The sequence below is a fragment of the Anneissia japonica genome, unplaced genomic scaffold (genome assembly GCF_011630105.1).
Source record: "Anneissia japonica isolate Jap-2015-1 unplaced genomic scaffold, ASM1163010v1 scaffold287880_len176724_cov174, whole genome shotgun sequence".
Classification (NCBI taxonomy): domain Eukaryota; kingdom Metazoa; phylum Echinodermata; class Crinoidea; order Comatulida; family Comatulidae; genus Anneissia; species Anneissia japonica.
Genome location: NW_022708090.1, coordinates 152,921 through 168,499, shown reverse-complemented (window position 1 = coordinate 168,499; position 15,579 = coordinate 152,921). Strand labels below are relative to the sequence as shown.

At 34.5% G+C, this 15,579-nt stretch overlaps 3 long non-coding RNA genes across 3 annotated transcripts; 1 reads left to right on the top strand and 2 right to left on the bottom strand.

The window, feature by feature from the left end:
- Positions 1–259: 259 nt before the first annotated feature.
- On the top strand, positions 260–6,628 carry LOC117106472. Its single transcript, XR_004445078.1, has 3 exons — positions 260–478; positions 2,821–2,898; positions 4,396–6,628. It is a non-coding gene; the product is annotated as an uncharacterized LOC117106472 (long non-coding RNA).
- LOC117106471 lies at positions 472–2,414 on the bottom strand. The gene is made up of 3 exons (XR_004445077.1): positions 2,282–2,414; positions 1,016–1,078; positions 472–887 (listed from the first exon to the last, which is right to left on the bottom strand). It is a non-coding gene; the product is annotated as an uncharacterized LOC117106471 (long non-coding RNA).
- Positions 6,629–6,764: 136 nt separating the features above from the next.
- LOC117106470 lies at positions 6,765–11,879 on the bottom strand. Its single transcript, XR_004445076.1, has 3 exons — positions 11,835–11,879; positions 9,896–10,008; positions 6,765–8,045 (listed from the first exon to the last, which is right to left on the bottom strand). It is a non-coding gene; the product is annotated as an uncharacterized LOC117106470 (long non-coding RNA).
- Positions 11,880–15,579: the final 3,700 nt, after the last annotated feature.

The following is a 15,579-nucleotide window of genomic DNA, read 5'->3' as shown; positions in this document are numbered from 1 at the left end:
AATTGGCTTCGTACACATTTCTTTGCACAGGGAGCAGTTTTATGAAAGTTTCAGTCACTTTTTCTCAGATTGTCAATGAAAGATTTTAGTACATGTGTACAAATAAGGTTTTTGTAATGAGCTCTATATAAAACTCAGTAAACTAATTTGGCATTGCATTTTTCATTTTTTGAAGGGAGGGCTATATAAAATTTAGTAAAACAAATTTGGCTTTTCAATTTCTTTCCCAGTTCCTTGAAAATTTTGCCCCCCCTTTCATTTTTTGAAGGGAGGGCTATATAAAATTTAGTAAAACAAATTTGGCTTTTCAATTTCTTTCCCAGTTCCTTGAAAATTTTGCCCCCCCCCCCCCGAGTACAGATAGGTTTTTGGAGGGAGCGCCATATATAAAATTCAGTACAGTAAATAAGTTTTGCTTTGTATGATTTTTTGCAGAAAGCAGTTTTACGAGTCTTTCATGCATTACGCTTACAAATAGGTGAGAGCGCTATTTTGTTACAAGATCTTTGAGTAAATAACTAACCCACTTACCTCCAGTCTTCTTGTGTCTGTACCATTCTTTGCCGGCATACAGCATAAATTTATTAATACATATACCATAGGCCTATCTAATTCATCAATCAATTACGTATTTGAATTACTGTACTGTATTAAAGATATTGTCTTCATATGTTACATAACTGATACATTTCTAATACTTTGATTACATTTAAATAAATCCTAATAGCATCTCGGCTTCTTGCAGATGGGTTCACGGTAGATGGCGTTACAGAGCGTTGACTTCATTTTTTTATGATTATTATAATATAAAATATATTTTTCATTGTGGTTGAATAACATTAAAACATTAGTTTCTTGTATCTTTCAGTCAACTCTTCTCTTCATATCTGCAAGATAAAAAATGTAAAAAATTAACTAAAATTGTTGAAATAAATACTATATCATACAGTATAATATGTAAATGTTACTGGTATATATTTTAATTGAAAAAAAATATATTATGGTATTACTGTACCGTAATCATTATCAGGTGAATCTTGCATTCATCTTGAATCCACATCTGGCAGTGAAATCGTACCTGTAAAAAAAAATTATATACGGTATACAGGGTGTCCTTAGTCTTTCAAAAAGCACCCTCTATACTTTCGACTTTGCCCAACTCAAAATTTGAAGTCGAACTATTTTACATGTCAAATTGTTGCGTTTTCCATTAACAATCTGTGAGTCGAACAATTTTTCAATGGTATTTTGGATTTGACTTGGGCAAGTTCAACTGTATATAGTTAGGGCAATTTTCGCAGTAAAAAATGGCCTCTTGTACTGTATATTTGTTTGAATCCCAGTTGGGGCACATCTTTTTCACTCTCTCAAATTCCTCTACTATAACGTTTAAAGTGTATTTATTATATACATATATTTTAGCATTACCACAATAAGGTTATAGAGGTCTTCATTACGGTTTACAGTATTTATGATGAAAGTATCTCTTCAGAAATCTTGTCAATTGCCATCAATGTTTATAAGAGGGTGTATCGCGCTGATCTTAGTCCATGCATTAAGGACTAGTTCTGTGCATGTGTGAAGAATTAATGTAGATGCTTTGTTCCATTAATACGATTATATAACATCTTATGTTCTTATCAGAGCACCTATTATTTATTTGTTTATACATTATAGCATTTCACAAGATGGTTTAGATTTTTTATATATATACACACATGTTTAAATTGTTTTGCATTATGTGGCCATTTTTTTGGGGGGGTTTATTCCATTTGCCTATTAATCTAACAGTTAAACTTGCCTAAGTTGAATACAGTAATTTTTAAGTTGATCTTATTGTACATGCCAAATTGTTGTGTTTTCCATTGTTTAACAATCTGCAAGTAAAATTTTATCCAAATCAAACAATTTTTCCAATGTCACTTTGGACTCGACTTTCGCAAATTCAACTTGTTTGTATGTACATGTTGCCTTGGTTTGGCTTTGTGGTCCAAGTGCGGCTGGCCTGAGATCTGCTAAGCGCATTTCGGAAAATAAGGCCGGGCCGATTTTCACGCCACGCCAAATTTTGCACAAAAATTATGCTTTGACCAAATCCTAATAATATATTACAAATGTATTTCGCAGTAGGCTAATTCTTTGTGAACCTAGGCCAATGCCGACTGGCCAGCAATAATGCTTCTGTCCCCAGCTGGATCAGCTTACAGTATTATTGGGCCCTCCTCTCTACTAGGCATGGCAGAAGCAACTGTAATTTTTCAATTTGTTCAAGACTACTTACAGATTTTTCAGCACATTTCGTACTAAAAAAAATCCTTGTCCAAATAAGTCAGAAATAGAGTGAAAGCCACAACTAAAGAGATATTCTACTGTGATTTACCATGGAGACATTATATATAATCGTTCACTTAAATCTCCGTGGATTTACAGAGAGGTGGTGGTAAAAGCAGCACATGCTCACCCTGCGAAGCGCCCTCAATCATAAAAGAATATTATACTGGGTATTATTGAAGATTAGAGGTCCGACCTGGTCCGACTCCCGGGGATTCGTTGGCCTCTATTAAAAATCCGTTTTAAATATTACTTATTTTGGAAAAAAAAAAGTTTCATAAATGAATACGAGCTTAAGTTACATTTATATAGCGCATATTGCGCAGTGCCTCTATGCACTTTACATGGAATAATAGTAATAATAATAATAATAATAATAATAATAATAATAATAATATGAATAATATGAATAAGAAATACTGATATAATGATAATATATGATTTGCTTATTTGAATTCAGTACGATTTCTGGCATTTCATTTATTTCAGTTACACCAATTAAAATACATGAAAAAGAGAGCAGGTGGAGAACTCTGCAGAACACAAACAATGTGGCCTAAGAACAAGGTAGGAATTGCTTTATTTAATTTTAGTTCAAGAAAGACATACAGTACATATAAATGAAGCAAATGATCCTACAAAGTATATATGTTATATAATCACAAAAAAAAATTCCTTATAATGGTGATGGGGGAGGGTGCCAGGAACTCTCGTTCATTTTGGGGTACTGCATAATTTCATGAATGAGTGAACGCAAAGCCTATCTACTGTAGTGTGGCGATTGCATAGCAATCGGAAAAAATAAATAAAAATATTAATACGAAAATTTTATGTCATTTGCTAGTACTGTATATATCTGTTAATTAAATTTATAACAAAATTTTTAAAAAAATTGATTCTCAATATGCTATTATTAATACTACACGTAGTTTGTTTGTTGTTGTTTTTTTTTACCAAAATAGCATAGCGCCTTTACTTTGCTGCCGTACACAACACATCACGCTTGTCAGTCCAGTTCATAAAATAGTAGGCAACAGAGCCTAGGCCTCTTCACTAGACCACTTAGAAATTCGTATAAGTAGTAAAGGGGTGTTGTGGCACGCCTCAGTCCAAGGGTATCTCCAAAATAACTAGTAGTATATAATAACAGAAATTAAATGGTAACCGAAATATTACTACACTACAGTACTAGCTAGTCTAGTATATAGTGCTACCTACCTACGTACCGTGCATCCTGGAGAGGCCGTTTTAATACACTATTTAGATAGGCTCTTCTTTTCCCATCTTGAGTTCAGAGGTCGAAACATATTTTCAATCATATAGTGGTGTAGAATAGTCTTTTACGAACATTTCCAGAAAAAAATTAATCTGATACGATCCTTCGATACGAAGTTATGGATTTTTAAATAACACAAGTTCAATAATTTAGCCTCAAACCTTATTTTATTTTTGTTTGTTACGCACCACTGACTTGATCAATTGGCCCCAAGATGACAGATTGAGGGCGTCCAGTAGTCACATGACCTTAAACGCTCATGTCGCAACTTCTATATACAAACTCTACCTCTCGTAAAGGAGAAAAAACATTGTCGGGGAGGAAACAGCCTTCAGTAAAGTTTTTACAGAATATGCGACTATAAAATTAATTAAATAAGCATTTCAAATTATAAATTGTCCGGACCTGTCTAGGTATTTGTATTGTTGGGGGAATCCCTTTATATCTTTAAGGGAAGAACATTATTTTCTGTTAGGTCTTACTTCCTTTTATTATCATAATCATTTATGTTTTTTCCAAATTTCTATTTTTTTTTGGTTTTACTGCTGCTTCTTATTTTCCAGTGTGTATTTTTTCTTTCTCTTATTGTAAATGTTGTGTGTATTGTACCAAATATGAGATTATTCTGATCACACTCACTACGGCCATTTGGTAATTTAGTTTCCCTATTGTTTTACTTGCCATCCATTTTTATCAGTGCCTTCTTTCTTTTAATTAAATATGCTTTTATATACTATTTTTCCATGCTTTTATAATCAAATGTAATTTTAATTTGTTTTCAATTTCAGATTGCGAAGCATAATGATAGTGTTCATCTTGAAAAGCCTAGAGGTCAAAGACCAGATGAAGAAATGGCAAAGAAAAGCATCTACATTCAAGAAACTTTTTATTAAAAAATATAATAAAAATATTGAATAATACATAGTTGAATTTTATTAATACTCAGGGATGTAAATTTAATGTTTTATTCTTGTTTAAGCTTAAATTTGTCTTTGTATGTATAATCTCCAACCTGTTAGTGGAAGTTTCTTTCTCTGTTGGTTGATTGAATAAAATAAAATAACAAAAATCAAATGAACTACAAATAATGAAAACTAACTTATTATTTCAGTCTGTGTGGTTTTAATTAACATTTATTTTGCAATTCTCTCATAAATACAATTTAAATGACAAAGAAGAACAGACAAGAAGATAAACTATACCCCTTACACAACATGTAACAAAAAAATCAACAAAATAGTAAACAAAGATCAATATTGGCCTAGTTATGTATCAACTGAACACTACATACATTGACAACAGAAGATAATTTTAGACCTTTGTAATTTTTACATAGAATATATGGGATATTGTCCCAGAAACAAAACCTCAGTTTTTGGTTTAGATACAGCAGCAATATTTGACATCAATGTACATCACTCAGCGACTGGAGAAATCCAGCAATTTCCATGGTGTAGAAAATGAATCTCAACAATAATTATTATTAGAAAATATGAATATTCAGTAGTTCATTACAAAACGAATTTACAGTGGAAAATAATCAACAATAAGACAATCAAAAAACATGCACAACTGGTCTCAATCACATTATAAATTCAAAAAAATAGGGATAAAATTGAGGGCGCTACATAGTAAATATAAATATTCAGTAGCAAATTACGAGACCAATTTACAGAGGAAAATAATCAGCCATAAGACAATCCCAATAACATGCACAACTGGACTGAATTAAATTATTAAATTATGGATGAAATTGAGGGCGCTATATAATAACATTCAATTACCAGGGTGTAGAAAAGCATACAGGTCCTTACAATTATTATCATTGGAAACGATGAATATTCAGTAGTAAATTACGACACCAGTTTACAGTGAAATAAATCAGCAATAAATACGACAATCACAAAAATATGCGGAACTGGTTTTGTATATATTTTATTATTAATTCAAACAAAGTAGTAAAAAATTGAGGGCACTACACAACCCGGTCGAAAATTTGCTTAGAAAATATGAATATTCAGTGTTAAGTCTATCATTATAAATTTGAACAAAGTAGGGATAAAATTGAGGGCGCTACATAATAACAAATTATGACACCAGTTTACAGTGGAAATTATTCAGCAATAAAACAACCACCACAATAACATTCACAATCGGAATTAAATTTAAAGCTTTGATTCAAAGTAGTAATGAAATTGAGGGCGCTACACAAATACATGGTCGTAAATCTGCTTAGTATATATGAATATTCAGTGGTTAGAACTCATTATATTTCAAAAAAGTAGAGATGAAATTGAGGGCGCCACCTAGTAAATATGAATATTCAGTAGTTAATTTTAACACCAGATTACAGTGGAAATTATTCAGCAATAAAGCAATCGCAATAACATGTTTACAATAAAAAAGAAAATCACACCTTAAAGTAGGAATAAAATTGAGGGCGCTATATAGTAAATATGAATATTCATTATGTGAAGCGCTTAGAGGCATTGTAAATGCATAACAATGACATATTATTATTATTATTATTATTAGTTAATTACGACACCAGTTTACTACAGAAATTACTGAACCATAAACTGGTCTACATAAATTAAAAGTAAGGATACGTTTGAGGGCGCTACATACATTTGACAAAATTGAGGGCAATATATAATAAATATGAATATTCATTATTTAATTAGGACACCAGTTTACTGCGGATATTACTCAACCACAAACTGGTCTATATAAATTCAAAATAGGAATAAATTTGAGGGCGCTACATACATTTAATCCAAATTACACCATTTATTTAGAAAAAAAAAACAAAAAAAACACAGAGGGCGGTATTAAACCCCTGCAATAAATTTGCATTGTTAACATGAATATTCATTAGCTTTGAAAACCTGTCGCTTACCATCCACAAATTAACACACTCTCTCAGATTCACTTGGTTAGCTCAGTGGTTAGTGTTACGGATTATAACCTTGAGGCTACTAGGTTCAAGTCACACAAATATCTTTTTATTTTTTTTTTAAAGTAAACAATAATTAAATGTCATTTAACACTTAGAAATTAACACACTCTCTCAGATCCACTTGGTTAGCTCAGTGGTTAGTCTTACGGACTGTAACCTTGAGGTTACAAGGTTCAAGCCAAACAAAAATTTTTTTTTATTAAACATTAAGTGTGGTTTAAAACTTAGAAATTAACAGAGTCTTTTAGTGAGACAGTTGGCTTGGAGGTAGACGCTCTACTTCCTAAACTTGGTACATAGGATCAAGTCTCACCACGGACAGGCACTTGGTACGGACAGGGCTACGGACAGGGCAGGCATCTCGGATAGACGCCACGGACAAGGCAGGCGTCTCCGGCAGATGCCACGGACAGGGCAGGGGTGTCACCACGTACAGGGCAGGCGCGAAGGATCGACGCCACGGACAGGGTAGGCGCGAAGGATCGACGCCAACGACAGGGCAGGCGCGAAGGATCGACGCCACGGACAGGGCAGGCGCGAAGGATCGACGCCAAGGACAGGGCAGGCGCGAAGGATCGACGCCACGGACAGGGCAGGCGCGACAGATTGACGCCACTGAGAGGTCATACAATTTTTGGGTTTTTTTCCCGTTTTTTTTGTTTTTTTTTGTTTTTTTTTGCAAAATTAGCAACAAAAAAAACAAAAATCCCTAGATTTGAACCACCAACCTTTAGATCTGAATCCAACATCACTAACCATTGCACCACAGACACATCTGATACAAAGTAATTAATTCTAAATGGTAAACCTTACACCAGTTAAGACTACAAAAATAAAAAAAAAAATTATCTGTTGTTTACTAATGTAAAGCACTGTAGAACAACCGAAATATGTTGTTTTTTAGTGCTAAACAATGTAAAACAACAGAAAAATCACTAAGAACAAAAAAGAATAGTTTTATGGATTTTATGTATGCAAAAATATTACAAAGTCTAAGAGTAACAGCATAACCCCCTTCTCATGACTGAATAATAACAGTGTTATAACAACATAGCAGGGTGGGGGTGGTTGGTGGGTCGGGACATATAAAATCATTATTTAACGACCATTATATAATATACAATAATGGATTGATTTAAATATTTATGCATGCTTAACTGAGACTTAAAATATTTAATGGTGTTAACAGCTTAAACGTCTCATCCGAAAGACAGTTGCTACCACCGGTTTAGCCGACAGAGTTACCTCCATTTAAGCCAATTAAACTACCATAAGTCTAGGCATCAGAATTATGATATGTTTTGTAAAATCAAAATTTAAAAAGGACACTAAAATAGCAAGTAATATTATTTTCAATTAATAAATGTCACGTATAAATTACATACTTTGAAAACAACATTCCAATTACGAAAAGAAAATGAGAAATCCAGTAGGTTGCTGAGGTTTTGCGTTTATACCAAGTTAACTTGTGACAAATACCTGCAAAGACAGAAAGCGTTTATAATGTTATTAAGTTTCATCAGTTGACAATGGCACCTCATCCCTTAATCTGTTTAAATTCTCTCAAGAAATACTCTAGTCTACTTGCTATCTCCCTACTGTGGCTTTCTGATATCATAGACAATGGCGGCACTTTGGGGGACTATGGGGGTACATGCTTCCGTCGGGGATAAAAAAAAAAACCACAATTTGTCAGGAGAAAGGAAAATTATATGTATTGCTTACTTATTAACAAACTCTAAAATTTAATAAATAAACCTTTCAAACCCCTAAATTGTCATATTTTTGGGGGCTTCACCCCCCACCAGGACCGCTTTCCAAAGGTTTTTAACGACGCCCGACCACGGCCACTTTTTTCTCGTCGAGGATATCAGCTCCCTTGTCAGGAATCCTGCACCGCCACAGGTGATAGATCAGTGGGGAACAGGTGGGGGTGGGGGAAGGAGGAATTTTACCTAGAGTTTTCTATTGACTACGAACACAACGATACATCCCTCATGCCAATTTTTGTTTTAAAAAATGCCAAAAGATGGACACCTATGATGTTTTTTTTCTGCCATTTTAACAGTATGGTAATAGTAGTAGGCTCAGCTAGAACTGCCAGTGCTACCCATGCTTGAAAATGTCTGTTCAAAAATTGGTGCTTTTTCCCTACATTGTTATCTAAGTTCAGAACTTTTAACTAATAATACATGTGAACCAAGTGGTTGATCCGGGCCCTAGGGTACACATCTGACATTTGTAATGCCTGTGAGGGGAAGGGGACCTTAACTTCTGTTGGGAAGAAGCCAAACAACCATACTTATTTTTATCTACTAAAACGTACGTTTAATGATGTTAATTATTTGAAAAAGTTTGTGGTACCTTTAACTTCAACAGTAAATTGACAGTAACCAACATTCCCATTACAATCTGTTACTGCATATCCTACTGTGTATACACCAATTGTCAGAGAATCTGTCTCTTATACACATCTTTGCTGCATAGGCAAATATATATATAAAATAAAATAAAACTCGTAGAGATGGTAATAGATTTGCCTCAAAATTTATTAAGAAAATAGACGAGATCTTTCGGGCGTAACCCTTTATCAAGTCAGTGAGTCATCTCACTGACTTGATAAAGGGTTACGCCCGAAAGATCTCGTCTGTTTTCTTAATAAATTTTGAGGCAAATCTATTACCATCTCTACGAGTTTTATTTTATTTTATATATATATTTGCCTATGCAGCAACTCTGATTTTCCTGTTTTACTTATATATATATATACATATATATATATAAACACATACACACATATATATATGCACACACACACACACAAGCATACACACACACACAAATATACTCTATATATAAATTTAAAATAAAAGATATATATAAAAAAATTAAATATGAAATGAATAAATAAATAAATAACAAATAAATAAATAAAGTAAAATATTCATAATACTATTTAAATTAAGATAGTACGGTAGATACGTTAGTCTCGATTACGGTTGCATAAAATAATGAGTGTCATCAAGTCAATAATTACAATAAGATAATCGCCATGCATTTTGCATCAGAAGAATAAATACGAAGTTAATTAATACGAAGTGATGCCTGCCCCAACCCATTGCGCTGCACGTCCCAAAAACCTGCGAAAAAAATCTCACTGGTTAGTTGAAGGTCGTGGTCTCAATTCCTACCTGAGTCATTTACAGAATGTTCCCACAAGTACCTGGGAACGCACTGAGGACCCAGCACACAGAACACGCCAAGTAGGGCAAATATCACTTCGTACAATGAGATAAATAATATAACAAATAATATAACAAGAGGCTTACCTGCCATATACTGAGACCAGAAATTTACAGTGGCTGATTTAGGAATTCGAAGAGGGTGTGGGCAGCGGGACGTTCACAGATGTAGGTAGGCCTCAACCCAACCATGGATGGAGCTGAGGAGGAACATATATGATTATGGCACTCTCAGACATACATTTTAGAATATAATTTTCTTTATTTCCAATTTTGTTTAATTATTTGGAAAATGTAGGGACCGGCTGTCTCCCACACCTCCCTGTCTCCCACACCTCCCCCTCCAGCCAGGAAATGGAATACAAATTTTTGTGCCTCTGCTCATGAAAGTGTCTTGATAAAATGCCTCCAGCACCAAAGGTTATCTGTATTTTTTTAAATTTCTTTGCCCAAAAATGCTTCTGGGACGTTCGTGTTTCCTTTGACTGCCAGTCATGCACTTTTTTGTTAAATGAAAAAATGGGGCGGGTGGAAAAAGATTTTTTTTTTTTTCACGATTACTCATCAGATAGAAATAAACATAACCCACAGTTGACATTTTGCAAATGAATGTAGTCTAGACAACAACTTTAGACAGCATTGTAGGGTATCTGGCAAAAAATCAATATAGTTTCACTAATTTTTTTTTTTTTAATTTGTAAAAAAAAAAACTAAAAAAAACCAAAAAATAAATGTTTTTGTTTTGCCGCCCCTATTTTTTTTCAGTGATTTAGGGGCGGGTGTGAGGAGAGCAAACAAAAAAATCATTTTTTTGGCATAGTGTGGTACCCATCGGCACTGATTTCCATGCTGAGACAACTGATGATAAAATATTGAAAACATGCAAATGAATTTGAGGGAGATTGGTTATTTCCTGGGAGATTCTTGCTTAAAGGAGTGTAGAAGTTTGTTCCAATTTCTAGGAGACTCCCGCGAGTTCCAGGAGACTTGTGACCCCTGCCCAGATGATGTCAATAAAAAAATTTGTGTGTGTACGAGGGGCACCTTAATGCCATGGTGTGAGATCTAATCACATGGTCGTAAATAATGATGAAGAAATAAGATAATCTTATAGTGATATTTCATGGCAGCAGAAGGCTGGGGTGGATGCTGGGTTTGGTGGTATGGGTATGTGAGAGTCGGCACCACCTCAACCCCGCCATTGTTGGGGTTGAGCAGTGGTGGCTCTAGGATATCTTCTGGGGACGCTAAGCTGTCCGACAAGAGGTTTGTCCGGGGTCTCCCCCCCCCCCACCTCCCAAATAAGATTTCTTGATGTCCGGATATGGCACACTGAGACTGTGACAGACATGTGTTGACTTGGTGTGGGCTTATTTTTTTTAATTCCCCCACCCCTCCCCCACTGGCACTGCCCCTGGGGTAAGGTGTGAAGATTTAGAAAATATGGACCTGTAGGTGCCCGGAAATTGCACTCTCATACCTTCAAAATCTTGCAGCCTCGGTCTTAATTGTGTAAGGGGATGGGGGATCGTGTCAGATAACTGCACAGTCTGCACCCCTTCATATACCCCAGGAAGGCATGGTAAAACAAAAAAAAATTTTTTTTTCTTCAAAATTGATCTTTCGTTTTTTGTTTTTTTTTACGCAACAGGCCCCCCTACAAATAAAAGAATCATAAAAAAGTAATATAAAATAATGCCTTCACAACAAGCCGTTCTCTAAGGGCCAGGCATTAAAGCGCCAGGCATTAAAAGCCCAACAACCAGGACACAGCGCGCTTACTCACTGCAGCAAGCAACTACCTACTACCTATTTTCTCTATGCTACTACTATACTAGCGGTAGCAATAGGGACGGGCCTAGTAGGGACGGGCAATAGACCTCTAGGTCTACTACAATTATATAGGTCTTGCATTACTTCTAGATCTATACATTTACTTTAATGAACAGTGAGTATTATAGCTTTCAAAATCCAGAAACTTATGTTATATTTTGCGTTATATATTGTAAAATGTTTCAGCACTTACTCGTTTCTCCTTGTGGTTTTGTTTATTGTTTTTGTTTTGAACCATAGCGCCCCCACAAATAAAAATCACCTAGTTAACAATACAATAGAAACGGATTCATTAACAACTCATCACAACGTAAATACGGGATTCGAAAATGTTCGTTTCCCGATCAGGAAACAAAGCCACATTTTCAACAGTCTCGGCTACTGCAACCGATTCGTGTTTTATTTTGTTAATTTCCAACTCTTCAAAAACATCGGTATATACAAAAACGATCAAATTGTTAATGAAAATTAGAAATAACCTTCAATTCCTTGATGAATATCAGACCACAACGTAAAATTGCACCCTACGTAAAATTCTGTACATTAAAATAATTTACTTTCCGTCTGATTTCGAACAAAATGGGCAGCGAAAATGCTTGGTAAATTGATAAAATCAGAAAAATAGAGGAATCTTCTCGAGCCCAACATAAACAAGACACGATGAGTTTCGTGTCCGTATTAATTATTTACGTTGTTGGGACAAAATTATCAATTACTGTAAACTAATCAGCTCCCATAATAATAAAAATAACTATTCACTATCCTTATTGTGGTACCAAGCCTAGTTAACAATACATTACAACGTACCGTGATTACGGAACTTGAAAGTTTTCGTTCCCCGACGATCAGGCAACAAAGCCACATTAGGAACAGTCTCGGCTACAGCAATCAATTCGTGCTTTATTTTGTTAATTTCCAACTCTTAAAAATCATCCGTATATACAAAATACGATCAAATTGTTAATGAAAATTAATTACAACTAATCTTGAATTACTTAAAGAATATCAGACCACAACGTAAAATTGCAACCTACGTAAAATTCTGGACACCAAATTTGCTTTTCATCTGATTTCGAACAAAATGAGCAGCGGCGCGAAGAATGTTTGATAAATTGATGATAAAGTCAGAAAAACAGAGGAATCGACTTGAGTACCCCCAACATAAACAAGACACGATGAGTTTCGTGTCCGTCTTAATTATTTACGTTGTTAGGAAAAAACGTTCTAAAATTTCTTAATTAACGACAAAATGTTCAATTACTGTAAACTAATCAGCTCCCATAAAAATAAAAATAAACTATTCACTATCCTTAATGTACGATGGCCCACAAGGGACACACTGCAAAGAAAAAGAAATGCTGCAAACAAAAAAGAAACGCTGCAAACAAAAAAGAAACGCTGCAAAAAAAAAAGAAATCATGGAAACAGAAAAGAAACGCTGCACTGTATTCAACACAATAATTATCAATAAACTATGATATGAAATTAGATTACGAATAAAATAATCAATGCATATTAAATAGAACAGTCTAAATTTAAACGTTCAACACAAACACTTAATTAGTACTAATATATGCAAGGTGTTCCATACACCTTGTACCGTATATTTATAAGTAACAATGTATTACCTTAATTGGCAATATTAATTAAGGTACATAATTATACAGTTAGTTAAGAAGAGCGAGGTTTTTGGATCTGTTTCTTGTTCGTACTGAAGATGGTTGAAGAGTAACACTCGAAACATGTTTACAATTAAATCCTTAGCTTTCCTTAAAATGTACTGTGTTTTTCATCAATTTACGTCCGTTTGGTACCATTATCAAGGACTTCAGTTCGAAAGATCTGCCTGTACTACTTACTTATAAAGTACGAGAAGATATCTTTACGCTTCATCAAAGCTGAACTGAATTATAATTTCTTACATAGTTTATAATTGCAAAAAAATCGCGTTAATCCGAAATCCTCGACGGGAATTCCAATTTCCCCGACGAGAGCAATGTAGGCGTGGTCAGGCGTCGATCAAAATATTTCGAAAGCGGTCCAGGGGCGAAGCCTCCGAAACCTCTGACAGTATGACAATAGGAGTTTCAAAGGCTTATTTAATCAATTTTAAAGAGTCTAATAATATGCAGAAAAATACTTTTTTTTCTTCTCGACGAATTTTGGTTTTCTCCCCGACAGGGGAAACTCTCCCCGACGAAAGTGGGGTGAGGGAGGGGTGGGGGACACTGGCACCACCACTAAGTGGGTATAGTGGTAGTCCCTCTACAGACTGTTTCATGCTAACCTCAGGAGTGAGAGAATACAATGATAGTAATATCAATTGTCTACGATTGGCAGAGAGTATCAGCCTACTACACAAAAATACAACGCTACAACCTGCAACCATGTACAAGAAGAAGAAGAAGAAGCCAAATGAAATTATTTTTGAATTTCACTTGATCTAAAATTTCTTTTTGCGTTTCTTAAACATTTTCAAGAAAAATTAAAAATCATCATGGCCCGTTCTGGTGCAGGTAATACGTCTACATTTTATAGTTTTTGATGGTCAAACCATGGTTCAACGCTGGTTTCCCATGGTGTTTTCATTTTACCCCATTAGCATACTGCTTACAGATTTCATCAACGACTACATTATCCAAACTCCCCTTCACAGAGCCCCATTTCGAATAAACGCACGCGTTGCTTATCGTCTCAAATACTGTAGGTGGTTATTACTGAAAAGAACTAGCAAAGCTAACCACGATACAAGTACATTTATGAATAGCGCCATCAATATTATTGTAACAAGTTGGCCATTGTTCTTACTTTTTTGGCCGATTTCAGGCTCAGAATATTTTCAGGCACAAAATACTTATTTTGTTCTCATTTTACACACTTTTCAAAGATAGATAGATAATTAGTATTGTTAAGCATTATAGAGGGTATTGCATAGTCACAGATAAAATTGGTTGGTTTTTCTTTAAAAAAATTTGAAATTTTACTTCAGCCTCAATTTGTTCTTATTTTTAAAGTAATTTCATCCTCAGTATTCTTATAAAATGTGTTTTTATTTATTAAAAAATGTTTACTTTTCAATATCTAAATAGCATAAATATTCGAACATCAATATTTACTAATTTAAACACTTAGGAAATCATCATCATCACCACCACCATCATCATCATCATCATCATCACTGCTGTTATCAACAAGTCAATCATCATCAACTGTTTGATTATGTTTCATTTTACAATACATATTCAAGTGGGGAAAGTTTAATAAAAAGTTATTTTTACAAACTGTTATTATGAAAACTGTCAGTATCACGCTTACTTATACTATAAACACAAGTTTATGTTATTTCATTTCCAAAGTCATGAACAAATATCGTCAAACGTTCATTAATTTGTGCTTAATTCACGTTGATGTAATGTATGTACCCGATATTGCGTCGTGCCGAGTCTATCGCAGGGCAATTAAAAGCCTACATGTATGTTGTTTACATTATCGTGTATTATATTAGTAGAGTGTAAACAAATCCGTCACTCCTGAAGACCTTCTCTTGATCTACGTAATCTGATTGGTTATCAAATCGCGTCAACGAAAATAGAAAATGTCAACAATGGCACGCGCGTAGTCCCAAAGGTAAACTGATAAAAGTGCTAGGCACGTAAAATCGGTAGTGGTATATCGCAACTGACGTGGTTAGCCGCTGATATCACCTCCTCGCAGCTGGCGTTTCAGCTAGAATGCGAAGTAGTTGAGAATTCGATAGGTGAGAATTAAACCACCTGTGGTATGTGAACAGATAATTCTATAAAACTGTAAAATTTAATGTGTCTGAAATAAGATCAACATTATTAATATCCTTTTGTGCCTGTCCTTGTTAAATATTTAATACAACTACCTAGACTTTTAATTACTGTACAGTATAAGCAAAAACATTTCTGTTTCAT